Raw genomic sequence first — 14217 nt, 5'->3', positions numbered from 1 at the left:
AATTTAGTACTCTCAGAAGAATGGTAATTGGTAAGGATAGCAAAGTGTCACGTCTATTCCCCACCTCCAAGGTACTGTCCACGCAGTACCTAAATTTTTCTCATGAGAAAGGCTAGCGCTTTGAAACACTAAGTAGTAATGAGGGTTTATTGGAGTAACAGCTAGCAGGTCTACAAAATGGTTCATGAAACTTCAGCGTTTATAAGGAAATTATGTAAATTCGATGTCACGCGTTATTCAGTAGTTCTGATTATATGGAAGCGAATGCAACAGCTACAAGCAAGTTGTGAGATGTTTGAGAGTGATGAACGTTCAAGTTGAGCAGTCAGGTAAAGCCTATTCAAATGAAATGTGCGTTACTGCAGTACTCCAAACCCCCATTAGGATGATGAAGTGGAGCCCACGTCTCGTATGTGGGAACTGTATCTGTGGTAAGCGCTGGCTGAGGAGGCTTTAGGTGTAATGGTGGAGAGGTTGGTGTGATGTCATGACAAACGGGAGTAACTTCATCCTTGAATCTAGGTATGGTATAGTAATGAACAGCAATGGAGACATGATTTCATGTCATTAATGAGACAGATGCTGCAATATTATGCTTAGTTCAGTTCTCAGAATCTTAAGTTCTTGGAAAACGGTATGTAACACAGAGAAGAGGCAGAAAAGTTGAGCTTGGGAAAGCAGGTTGTACAATGTAAGAGTTTCAAATCGGCGTCTTTCTAGTTTGTCTGAAAGTTAGTTGGTGTCATATTTTATAAATTGATTTTAACAGGAACTGACATTTATGCAAAAGACATGTGAAGAACCTATTGCTTAACACTAAAACCATTCACATTTTTAAAAAAGTGAAACTGAGGTCTCAGTGAAGGCAGTTAGCCACTGGAACAACTTCTAAAAGAAGTAGAACATCTGTCCCCTTTGCTTTTGCATCAAAACTGGATTCATTTCTAGGTGGTGTATTCAGGTCTAAATTAAGCCTAAGTTACAGGTCTCTGAACTACAGCGCAGAGAAACCCTCCACAGACCGCATTCTCAAACGAGAAATAAATGCACGTATGATTTTGTTACATATACAAACACATAACATTAGGCATTATATGTTGGTGATGTGGTAATGTGATGGCTATTTAACAATGATCCTTCCTCATCAGGAGAAACAGGATTTCCCTTGTTTGGAGATAGACACAGCTTTGAGGTCGACCCATTTCCTCAGCCAGCTTACATTTTTCTGGACTCTTCCACTTCAGCCATGGCAATTAAACTAAAAAGTAAGCATCATGTCTTTCCCTTTTCACATACACAAGTACAGTTTTTATAAAACACGGAAACAACCAAAGCAAAGCCAGATACCGTTAATGATATTCACAGAGGAGGAATGTCTCACTTAGTCCTCAGAGCAGACTTTAGGCGACAGAAACAGCCAACAATCGCTACCAGTATTTATCCTAGCTAGTGCTAGCCAAGGGGGAACGCCACATTCTGTAAGAGTATCTGGTGATACCAAGGGCCTGCTAAATGGCTTTTTTGCTTCCTCCTTTCTGGATGAAATTCAGTCACCATAATTCAGGAAAACCTGCTCAGCTGTTTTTCTTTCTCAGCATTTGTTGTTATTGACTCCATTGCTACAATAAACTTTGCAGCTTCTGTTAGATAGCTTGGCTGCAGTACCCCCTTCTTGGTCGCCAGTGGCAGCAGGTCCCCACCAGCCCCGTGCTGAGCACTGGCCGGGCGAGCGCTGGGCGGGATCTCGGCCCAGTTGACGCCACCGGCCGCCGGGAACGCTCGCTGCGGCTGCGGGGTGCCCTGCGCTCTGCCCTCTGCCCACTCGCAGCCCAGCCACTATTACCCGTTGCCTCCGGACTCAAAAGCACCCGCGTGGCTCGAGCGGCTAAATCCTTTGCATCTGGCAGCTTTACAGTCGGGTGGCTCTTTCTGTCCGCGCCCCCGGCCCACCAGGAGGGAGCAGCAGCAGCGTGGGGAACCCACGGCACAAGGTGCAGGGGGGGGCAGTGGGCGGTGAGGTCCTACGGATAAGCCCCAGCGATTGCTGTTGTTCCGGGAGACATTTAAATAGATGCGGGTACCGCTGGGTTTGCTTTAGTCACAACTCGGAGCCGGGCTGCCCCCCCAGCGAGTGGCAGAGAGCAAAGGGATACAGCACGGCTTAGATATGCTTCTCAAACCGTTAGTCAACGTCTGAAGTTTTTAGGAGTTTCCTTTGGTCCTGTCAGTTCTGCAAATCCATCACCTGACTGTCCCAGGTGATTCATCTCCTCAGTTCCAGGCTGCTCCTCAGATCTTGATCTTCTTTCTGCCTGCTTTAACTCACACACTCCTTCAAGCACACTTAGTCTTTGAACAAGCAATTACTATTCTCGTAGACAAATTTTTCCAAGAACAGGTACCTGAGTTTGAGAGCACCCGTGTACACAACTCGATCATCTGTTGTTTCTCTGTTCTCCCACTGACGTAACTGGGCTGGGCTTTAAACCAGCCTTGGGTTATGGCTACACTAGGAACGAGGCCTGGTTCTGCCACTTAGCTGCTTCAGCACTTTACATTTCTGAATTCAAAATACTTTTTCTTTAACCGACACCACAGAACAAAATGCTAAACCTCCAGGTTTTACAACAAACAAAAAAACCCCAAACCCTAAACAGTGCCTCTGAACCGTTTCCCTTTCCATGCAACGGGTGGAAACTTCCTCAGTAAATAACAAGTGTCCATGACCACCCAAGTGACCTGTGCTTACTGAGCAGGAAAGCAAACAATAGCTTTTCAGCTCGCACACGTATCCAAATATATACCCAAAGAAACTCCGTCAGCGTCACTTGCAGAGAGCTCTGCCATCTTACAGCCTTACCTGTAGTGAGTGCCCCTCTAGGGAACTGCAGAGCTGTGGACTCTCAGATGTACTGGAGCACATCTCTTGCCTGCCTGAAACGTTCAGGAGGCTCTCGGATATCCAGGCAGCAGCAGAAAGCGTTCTGATTTTACAGCAAGGCTGACCACACTTGCGAGTTTTCTTCTGCGTGCTCGCACCAGGAAGCCAAACCAGAACAGCTGCACACACAGCAGAGCAGTTGCTCAGCACACCTACACCAACAGAGCTCTCCTAAAGCACACCTGGAGCCATTCATACCCCAAGTCAACATCTACAGCGGAACCTGGCCACAAGCTTTGACACGATGTCATTTTGGGGTCAAACTGACGCACACCAAACAATTAGTAAAACGCACCTCCTTCTCTGCCGCGTCAGGTATCGTGCTCCTTCAGTTGAGCTGTAACTGTTACATTATTTCCCAAATGCAAAGCCAAACAGAGAAAATAGAACCACAGCCTGCTCCTTAAAAAGCAACTCTGCACAGGCAACCGTTCATTGTGTGTGACCCAGGGAAGATGTGACCGCGGCCCTTCAAACTTTCGGGATGCCTAGGCGGGACCAAACGGTGGTTGCGAACACAGAACATGCCTGCTCGTTAAGACAGGCTGGTCAAGTTTACCACCAAAACTCTACATCAGCATTTGCCAACCCTGTCCAGCTTTGGGTAGCCAGAGCTGCACTCAGATCACTCGAAAGCGTCTCCCAGTAGCGGCCAGCACTAAGCTCAGAACTGTACCTCCCTGGCGCCTACATGGGGGAAAACTCAGACTGTGCCCCCTTCTCCTTAAGGTGCCTTAGAGCCTGTGACAGGAATTTCATCCACTGCTTGGAAAAGCTCCAAGGTTGCAGCTTAAGGGAACCAGAGTTCCCTGGGTCTCAGAGTCATTCCAGAGCTAAAGTGGTGACAGACATCAGCTCTAGGTCAGATGATACATGCCAGCACTCACCACTGACCCAGGGCGGCAACCTGCTCCCATCCGCTACCTCTTGACCTAGGAAGCCCCTTAGGGAATTACAGCAGCAGTTCGCCAATGGAAAAGCCACAACGGCACGACGCGGTGACTCAAAGATCTAAAATGGACCCCTTGCGCCCACAGAAACCGGTGCTAAAAACACAACAGGTGAGCGAGAGAACATTAACTGCCATGGCTGATACTAGAGCAAACCTCACTGGGCACTTAAGGAGAACAGCAAAACCAGAATAGTAGCAAAAGCCTGCATGCCCGGGACTGTAATAAAAGAAGACACCCTGCCTGGAGATTGTTACGAGCACAAGTAATACACGTCCTCTTCAGTTGCGATCCGAGTTAATTTCTTAAGGCTGGACAAGATACATGAGAGCTTACGGGCATGTTTTGTGAAGGAACACTGAGAATAGAATGCTGAAGCTTGAGCAAGTTTTGGAGCAGCTTCTGTTCATCTGTGTAGAACTGCAGAAACCCCACTCCTCTCTCAGACTCTTTCTGAAAAATTCTTATGAAGTAGGAATTTGAACTGCAACTAACATTCTTGATCTGTTGCTGTAGAGCAATGTGAAAGTTTATATATTAAGTTCTGATTTGGATAGCTACTTAGGAAAAATAGCATATTTCCATATTGCAATGTTTAACTTTGTTTTTTCTCCATCTACTCATAAATATTCTTTACTACTGGTATTATAATTGCTTTATTGTAACTAAACCAACCAAACAGCAAATAAGGTTTTCGATTTCACTTGTGAAACTCCTGAATTCATGAAGCTGCGGTCTGCTTTCCTCCAAAGACAAACAGGCTTGAAACAGTAATTCATGTCCTGTAGTAACTCTGCTTTACGCTTTTCATATGCTGCCTGCAGGCACAGCGAACAGGAATAAAAATGGGAACACAACACCAACAGATCTTGTTCTGTTCTCTGTATCTATGCTTTTAGCTCCCACACTCTGATTATTTGTTAGAGCTCCTACAGCTCTGGGAAATGACAGACTCACAAATATGCTGAAAACAGCAGCCCTCCTCCCTTCAGGGTCTCGTTCTCAGGGCGAACGGAAGAATTGCAGAACCAGCGTGCCGTTCCCTTCCCACCTCAGAGACTGAGATCAGTGGCCCATGGAAAATTTCATACCAAGGAGGTCACAGGCAGGAGTTACTAGGAAGTCAAATGACAACGGTGGATGAAGATACATAATTTTGTCAACTAACTTTTGACATTCTATTAGTATATTGTATCACTGTCCTCTATATCACTTTGTTTCTTACAGCAAAGAAGGAAAGATCCTTCCTATAAAAGCAAAGTGATTCTATATCCTGCATTGCCTTTTCCCCTCTTACTAACCAGTGGGCATGAAAGTTCTCCAAGTAAGCTCCTTTCTGCAAATGAGGGAAATGTTCCATCACCTCCCATACCAACTGGAAACTGGATGGGCATCGAGAATGCAGAAAACAGCTAGCGTTCTGCATATACTTAATACTGAACCTATCGTTATCTTCTCAAAATGGAAGTTTCCAAGGAAACAAGAAGAAAAGAGGATATGAGAAATGTAAATGTGAAAGAGCAAAAAAAGGAAAGAAGTGGTATTATTTTTTTAATTTACATATACACGTACACTTATTAAATTGCAATTATGATCCATAGGCTTATCATTTCATTCATTTATTGACAGTAATAGCTACTTGGATTGCCAAGATCAAGCTTCAGTCGTGCTAACAACTGCATATTCACAAAGGAATTCCTGTTCCACAAGATGTATTCTCTAAATAAATCAATTTAAATAAATCTCCTTCTACGACAAGGTGACCCACCCAGTGGACAAGGGAAATGCTGTGGGTGGTGTCTACCTGGACACTGACACCGTCTCCCACAGCATCTCCCGGAGAACCTGGCTGCTCCTGGCCGGGCCGGGCGCTCTGCGCGGGGTTAGGAGCTGCCTGGAGCGAGCCCAGAGCGCGGTGGGGAATGGAGCTACATCCCGCTGGCGCCGGGCACAGCGGGTGTCCCCAGGGCTTGGTGGCGGGGCCAGTCCTGTTCAACATCTTCACCGAGGGCGCAGACGAGGGGATGGAGCGCACCCTCCGTCAGTTGGCAGAGGACACCAAGCTGGGCAGGAGCGTCGATCTGCCGGGGGGGCAGGGGGCTCTGCAGGGGGCTGGGCAGGCCAGGCCGAGGGGCTGAGGCCACTTGGATGGGGTTCAACAGGGCTCTGTGCCGGGCCCTGCCCTGGGTCACACCAGCCCCAGGCAGCTGCAGGCGGGGGGCAGGGGCTGGGTTGCTGCTGGTGGGAAAGGGCCTGGAGGGGTGGTCAGTGGCCGGCTGGGCACGAGCCCCCAGTGTGCCCAGGTGGCCAAGACGGCCAGCAGCAGCCTGGCCTGTATCAGAAACAGTGTGGCCAGCAGGACCAGGGCAGTGACCGTCCTCCTATACCCGGCACTGGTGGGGCCGCACCTGGAATGCCACGTTCAGCTTGCGGCCCCTCACTGCAAGAGAGACACCGAGGGGCTGGAGCGTGTCCGGAGACAAGTCGGGGGCTGGGGAAGGGGCTGGGGCACAAGGCTGACGGGGAGCATCTGAGGGCACTGGGGGGGTTGAGGCTGGGGGGGTGCTCAGGGGGGACCTTCTCACTCCCTACAGCTGCCTGACAGAGGCTGTAGGCAGGGGGGGTTGCTCTTTTCTCCCAGGTAACAAGCAACAGGACAAGAGCAAATGGCCTCAAGCTGCACTAGGGGAAGTTTAGATTGGATATTCGGAGACGTTTCTTCACTGAAAGGCTGCCCAAGCATTGGAACGGGCTGCCCAGGGAGGTGGTAGAACCACCATCCCTGGAGGCGTTTAGAAAACACATAGATGCTGCGCTTAAGCGACATGGTTAGTGGTGGGCTTGGCAGTGCTGGGTTAATGGCTGGGCTTGATGATCTCAAAGGTCTTTTCCAGCCTACATGATTCCATGATTCTAAACAGACAATATAGACAATAAGAAGCATCAGCCCCATATTGACCTAACTGAAAAAGAGCATGATAATAAAATCAAATACATTGTTAAAATCATAGACAAAATCTGTACCAGTCAGGAACAGGACACAGATCTCCTTAGACTGTAGTTAACTGGCATAAAGACTGTGAGACAACCGCACGAACTGCAGGGTCCCTGCTTGAAAACGGCTTCCCCAGAAATTTACAGTGTACCTATAGCTTTATTGTTTATTGTGATAACATAGTGTATTTTCACGGAGGTGTCTGGTTTTGCACTTTCTTAAGAAAGTCTCCAAACTATTTCGACTAATTTTGTTTTTCTAATCACCCTTTGTTACGGCCTGTAAACAGATCCCTAGCTCCAAACATAATTTAAATATATTGGGCTGCAAGTTCAAAATAATAATAATAAAAAACCCCCACCAAAACCCCCCAAAACCCCAAAACTGTAAGGAAGGAAAATAGAATTTCAGATAGTCTTTACTTGCTACTAGACAAGGACTGTTCATCCAGCTTTGAGCAGAATAGTGGAGTAGATGGCCTACTGCAGTTCCTTCAAACCTGGGTTACCCTATAGTCTTACAAGATTCTTGGGTTTGGGTATGTTTTCAGAAGTCCCTTATGATTTAATTTACATGGAATATCTTATTACTGGCTTCCTTCAGACTGAGTGGAACGTCAATGGCTTTGTGACCTGCAAAATCACTCCCAATATATTGTTGGAAAGGATTTTAATCAGTTCTCTGGGATGTACATCTTCTTTTTCTCGGATGAAAGCCCATGATTAGGAAAAAAAAAAAAAAAAAAAAAAAAGACATGGACCTGGAGGAATAAAGACTCAAAGTCTAAAACTCATAATAGAAGAATGAGAATTCTTAGCCTGTACAAACTGCTCTTCATGTGTGGCTCTCAAAGTACCCGGCAATGAGAATTCTTTAACCACTGTGCATGAAGCCAAAAAACACCCACAACAAAACAGGTTTATTAATGTGCAGACTTCCCTCAAACACTGCATTTTGATGCAGCATACACTGTATACAAAAAAGTTATTTAAGCTGTTATTAGCAGCAGAACATACATTAGTGCAATTGTGTATGACTTTACCTTATCAGGAAATGCATAACTAAAAGCAGCAAAAGCTATAGTTCAGATGGCTACTTAATTACTTGCTATGAATAGATCGATAAACAGCTTTGATTCTGATTTGTTTGAATATGTTAATTGAGCAATTTATCCCTGAGCAGGAGTGATTTTGCAAAATGCCATGATCCCCAAGAGACAAAAAGGTGCAAAAAGTTGAGTTGCTGCACTATTTTCTGAATTTTCTGTTCTCTCTGATGCAATTTTATACAAAAGGGCTAGTCTGTTCTAAGTGGTTGATTGAACATCTGAAAGTTGTAACAGAAATGGTTCAACCTAGAAAAGCACCGGTGGTCAAGGCCACAAATGCTATCCTGACCCCAGGAAATCTATAGAGGTTTTACCACTGGCTTCAATACAACCAGGATTCCGCTTCCTGAGGAATACAAAAATGTAGATTTTTTTTTTTTTTCATTTGCTTGTGTGGGCACCATAATGGAAAAATTTATATAGAAAGCTCTGTGGTGGAAGAAGCCATATGAGCACTTGGAGCGGTGCTGTGAGATGAATAAGGTGTCATATTTAGCAAATAAGGGAATCCTCCGGGGTGGGGAAAAAAAACCAAACCAAAAAAAAAAACCCCCGAAACAGAAAGGTATGAAAAATTAGTTCCTTAGCTTAGAAGCTATAGACTGAAACCAAGAATACGTAGCTTAGAAAGAAAATGTATTGGCCTCTTCCCTATGAACACACAAGTCATTGCTGTACTATATGTACAGACTATTACAGGTGTTATGCGAACACTGCGGTGCAATTTTTTGTTACTGTCTAGCTTAAAATGCTTTGTTGTTTCTTTCTCTCACTTAAAGAAAAAAAAATAAATAAAAAACAAACAAAAAACCCCACAAACAACCCATCTCAGAATATCTCCAGAAACCTACTTTCCAGCCCAAAAAGCTGGCTTAGAAGGAGTTTCTAAGACAATTTATCTTTCCATATTAAAGGTGAAAATGTGGCAAGGTATCTGCAAAATACACCCAACCATTTCTAAGAAGCTTAAAAATGCAAATATCTGGAACTGACTATTCCTTAAAGAAATCTTCAGTAGAGTTATTATTTGGTGTGCTGCTTAATTGGTCTCTTAAATCTAGAAGCTAGGGCAAACACCTGCAATTACAGTATTTATTTCTTTTATTATAATATAAATACATACTAACAAGTACAATTTGGTCCTGAAATAATAGTCTTATACATTTAGAGGAGAATCTAGAATCTAACCCTGTACTCCGTGCAAACGACCAGCTTTCTGTGAAAATCATCTCCAGCTCTGTCCCCAGGTGAATTCAACTTCTAAACACCTGCCAAAGATACATCCATATACTACTCTTTTGAAACATATGCAAGAGGGGAGCTTGTATCCATCCGCAGAATCTATTCACAGTACTTCTGGTTTATTAACATGATTCAGGATCCTATGTGTTAAGGCCCAAGGAAGAAGAAATCATTTTCCACTTGCAGAGTCTCTGTGCTACGCTAAATTAAGCAAACTAATAGCAACAGAGACAAACCATGCGTTAGAAATAGTCCACAAACAGCAGGGAGGAGGGAGAGGAGTAACAAGCATTACAGTATCTCTTAACTAACGGAATGCTTATGGAAATAGGGATAAGGTGCACATGCATGCCAAATGAATCCTTATCTATAGCACCGTAAGAAAATATACCAAAATAAATCCATGAGGGACAGCAGTTTAAAATGTAAGACTGTAAGCATACAGCCATTAGTTTCATCTGAAATGCATTTTAATCGCTCCCATCCCAATGAACTCATTTCCCATCCATGAAAATGTGTTCTGTGTTTCCACTTATAACCCAGTCTTCGATCAGTACCATTAAGGATTTATATAACATCAAATGCTATCATACACAATTAGAGCATAGAAGAAGTACTGGGTGCGTATTAAAAGAGCTTCTAAAACCGAATTCCATCTTTGGCATCCCCCTTGGCCTGTGTCCCTGCCGCTCCTCTCCGTGGCTCTGTGCCTTTCCTGTGCCAGGCTGCAAGGGAAGGCTTTTCCAGCTGAACCGAGGGATGCACCAGCCTGCTCCTGGCTACACATGTGCGTTGTCTTCATGCTTGTGAACACGTGCTTCAAAGCAGCTTCGGAAGAAAAAAGTAACCTTTCTGATTTGTGTCCTTGAAAGTGTTTACGGAGCCAAGAAACCCCTGGCATTTTAGGGAACTAACAGTCTCGTTGTTATTGAACTCAGGGTGAGAGCAAGGAATGGAATGGAATGGGAGTAGACTAGTTGTGTTGCAGGGTACCTACAACAGCCATCTCCTTGAACTGCCTGATGACTTCAGGGATGAGTAAAAGCAAAGCACGGTGTTATATAATGGTATTATATATTAATGGGCATTATCCAAATGCTTCTTAATCACTGAAAGGAATGGGGTAATGCCCACTTGGCCAGGAAGCCTGTTCAAGGGTTTAACCACCCTCTTTGTGTTGTCAACGTAGCTTTGAGCCATTCCCAGGCATCCTGGCACTGGGCACCGGGGGGAACAGCTCAGCACCTCCTTCTCCATGTCCCTTCCTCGGGCAGCCGTAGAGATCACCCGTGTCACCCCACAGCTGCCTTCTCTCCAAACTAGACAAACGCAGAGTCCTCAGCCACGCCACAAAGGATGTGGGACATGCCTTCGAGCCCTACTTTGGGCACAACCAAGGACCTTAACAGCCTTCCTAAATGGGGGGGCCCTGCACACAGTGCTCAAGGTGAGGCCGCCCCAGCACTAAACGCAGCGGGATGATCACCCTTTGGACGGGCCGGTGACGCTGTGCTTGGTGCACCCCAGGTGGGGTTTGCCCCCGTGGCTGCCCGGGCACACTGCTGACTGCTGCTGAGCCTCCTGTCAGCCAGCACCCCCAGAGCCCTTCCCGCAGGGCTGCTCTCCCGCCACTCCTCTCCCAAGCTGTACTTGTGGCCGGCTTTACTCCCTCCCAGGTGCAGGATCCGGCATTTGGTCTTGTTATATGTCATGCCACTGACGGTTGCCCATTGCCCCCGTCTATCCAGAGCCCTCTGCAAATCCTGCATCCACGTCACTGACACAACTATTGAAGAGAACTGGCCCCAGAACTGAGCCCCGAGAAACACCGCTGGGGACTGGTCACCGGTCAGGTATTGCCCCGTGCACTACTAACTCCTTGAGCCATTCATCCAGCCTTTCACCCCATGCGCTGTGTACCTTGTTGTTGAGGGGGTTTGTGCCTTTTTTTCTCTTTCTTTTTCCTTTTTTCTTTTCCTTCTCCTCCTCCTCCTCCTCTCCTCCCCTCCATTCCCTTTCCCTTTCCTTGTCTTCTCCTGTCTTTTTATTGTGCTTCTTAACTAGTGGACAAGTCTATTGAAGAAGTACAACGAAACCTTTGGCCCATTGAATTAATTGGGGAATATTTGTGTGTTCACTGGTTTCTTTCGGCATGTAATCTTTATGTGTGCATGTTTGGAATTGTTCAGATAGTATAGAAGAAATAAATATACGTTGTCGTGCAAGTTTCAGAGCTGCATTTGGAAGTCTGCAAGCAGATGGATTTCTGTGGCTACACAGTATGCCATGAAGTCAGTAGTCTTCATAAGGTTTCGGTGTTTGGTTAATGGATTTCATCTTCTGTAGCGGATAATATTTGAAGTTAAACAATGAGGATAATTTGTCATAGTGTAGGAAATTCTAAAACTGAATATTGAAGTGTAAATAAATACATGTCTGTTGGGCAAGAAAAACTTCAGAGACCTCTTGGATGTCATTAGTTAATTTGGTCCATAGATAATTTAATGTTCTTGTGTTTACAGAGAACTCTAGAAATCAGAAGGTTGCCTGATTATAAAAGACGGTATCGTTTGTTTCTCTTGCTCAAGGAAGTCAACTTTCCATTTGTTAAATATGGGGAAAGCTAATAAAATAAATAGGAAACTTGTTAATATTTAGATAGTTTCCATTACAGTCAGTACTTCCACTTGAGACTTATATGTTTTATTCCGGATGTCATCTTTTTATATTATGATGGAGAAATCCTTTAAAGTGCTATGTCAAACGTAGTCAAACAGCTAAACGTCCAGCAAAGCTGCATGAAATGCAAGTGTACGTGCCTAGAGAAAAGATGATGTATGTGTAAAGAGTAGTCATGGAGGGAGGCCAAAGTGCAGGCCCAGACCAAATATGCTGGAGCATTTGGGGAAGCTTTTGCAGTAATCCACCTGATCACATGTGGGACCTTGCCTGATCCAGCGTAGTATTCTCTATAATCCCTAAATACCAGGCTGTCTCTTGTGAATTGAGGTGTTTCATTGCAAATAAAATTTCTCGTTGCTCTGGAAAGCAGTTAGCTGTTGTCATGGATGGCTTCTGTATGTACTTGAAACCTCAGCAGGACCAGAGATGGTGTAATGAATCTTTTCCCTGATAAGGATGGGACAAAACCACGTAGCCATTCAGTCCTCATGGAGCCAAGCTACAAAGCCCAACTATGCACAGTCACAATTGTTTTGGCTTCTCAGAAATAGTAATCTAAAAAATATCATCTCTGCATAATGAAATATATGTTGAATATATTAATAGGTAGTGTTTTCGTTCTGAGTATTATTGGAGTAGATGGGACAGCATTTATAAGCCTTCAATGAAAAGGAAAGCAATATTAGACATAGTAAAGCATCTTTATTTTCATGTATTCCACCCTCTTCTCCGAATTCTGTGGTCATTTCTGTGCATGATCTGACTTCTTTATGAATGCATAAAAAGAGTATGCAGGAAAAACAGGGTTATGGAAATACACCTTTCTCTGCTTTTCTTCTCGTGAATCCTATGCCTGCTGATGCTAGAAAGAATCTGTTGGATATCTGCTAGCAGGAAGCCACGGGGCAGCTGGTACAACACTGGGGTTTCTTGGAGTGTTGCTTCTGCACAGCACTGTTGGAGGTACATGACACTCCAGGTAGCACTTTCACAGGATGCAGACTGCAAGGGTAGTTGGAGTTTCTGAGAGTGCTGATTTGTGTTTCCTTAACAGAACCACTTGTATAAAAGCACTCTGTCCCTTCAGGTGGAAGTAGTGTCCCCTGCAATGAGTTCGGGTGTGTTTAATGATGGTTGTGTAGCTCCTGAGATGAGAGGGAAAGAGGTCCCATCGTTTGGTTATGTGGAAGTGAAAAATTTCACATTCTGGAGAATGTGAATCTCTGGAGGTTGAAAGTTTCTTGTCAGTCTAGCATAATCTTTATTCCTCTTATCGTAGTTTTAATTTTTGCATTAAAAGAATCAAACTTGTGATCTTTAGTGTTCATATGTGGGACTTTTGTCTTAGGACCAAGCTATGCCTTTTTCTGTAATTTGGCATAATAAATTATGATTTCTCTCTTCTACCTTACGAGCTGACTGAGATAGAACCAGATGACAACATCCACACAAGGGAAAACTTTTAAACTGGCTTCATTAAAGATGCTTACTTTAACATGAAGTCTAATTAGCTTTTTCTTTTCTCATAATGTCATGTTTCAAACCACAGGTTTGCTAAAAAGCTATGTACAGAATGTGTTTTAAAACAACGAATGGGTTTTTTATGATAAATGAAATCACTGAAGTACCGTGATGTACTGTGGAGTTCTATGTTATGCTTCATTTGAGAGATTAGTAACAGAGAATCAAGACATCAAAAATTGTCTGTCACTCACAGTGTAACTAAACTGCATTCTTCTATCTTGTAGCATCTAACGGCAGTGGGGTTTGAACTTCCTAATGAACAAGTGCTGAAATGTCAAACCCACAAGAAACACGATATTACACTGAACTGCATATGATAGCGGTGTTTGCTATGTAGTTAGGCAATGCCTCAGGAAAACATGCTTAAGTTTACGTGGCAGTCTTCAAATGGATTCCTAAACGTAAGTGTGGCTGATGTGATTTGGGATAATGATGAAATTTTTACAAACTATCAGGAATGGTCGTTATAAGTTTGAACTGTAACTTCTCCAATCCAGAGACACCTTTTGAAAGCAAAATGAAAAAGAATATTGGTTAGGAATGCAATTGTCCAGATTTCTCTTTCCAAGTGTTCAGTTGCAAATGGCCGAAAAGCCAGTATCAAAGGGAAGCTATGTTCTTGAAAAAGAAGCAGGGTACTTAATGAAAACATGTCTTTTTTTTAATGCCTCACACCAATATTATTTTTTTCATTATGAAATAATTCGAAAGGCTACCTCAGTGCACTATATTCCTTTTCCTGTCCAAGGAGAGGAGTTACCAAGATGTGAGAGTG

General features: G+C 44.2%; 1 non-coding gene across 1 annotated transcript; it reads right to left on the bottom strand.

Annotated features, from left to right (window-relative positions):
• Window positions 1-3751: 3751 nt before the first annotated feature.
• Window positions 3752-3836, bottom strand: LOC129734650 (small nucleolar RNA SNORD45). The gene has a single exon (XR_008730138.1). It is a non-coding gene; the product is annotated as a small nucleolar RNA SNORD45 (small nucleolar RNA).
• Window positions 3837-14217: the final 10381 nt, after the last annotated feature.

This window comes from Falco cherrug, chromosome W (assembly GCF_023634085.1).
Source record: "Falco cherrug isolate bFalChe1 chromosome W, bFalChe1.pri, whole genome shotgun sequence".
Lineage (NCBI taxonomy): Eukaryota > Metazoa > Chordata > Aves > Falconiformes > Falconidae > Falco > Falco cherrug.
Note: the sequence above shows the minus strand (reverse complement) of the source record. Positions and strands in the feature narration are given on the sequence as shown.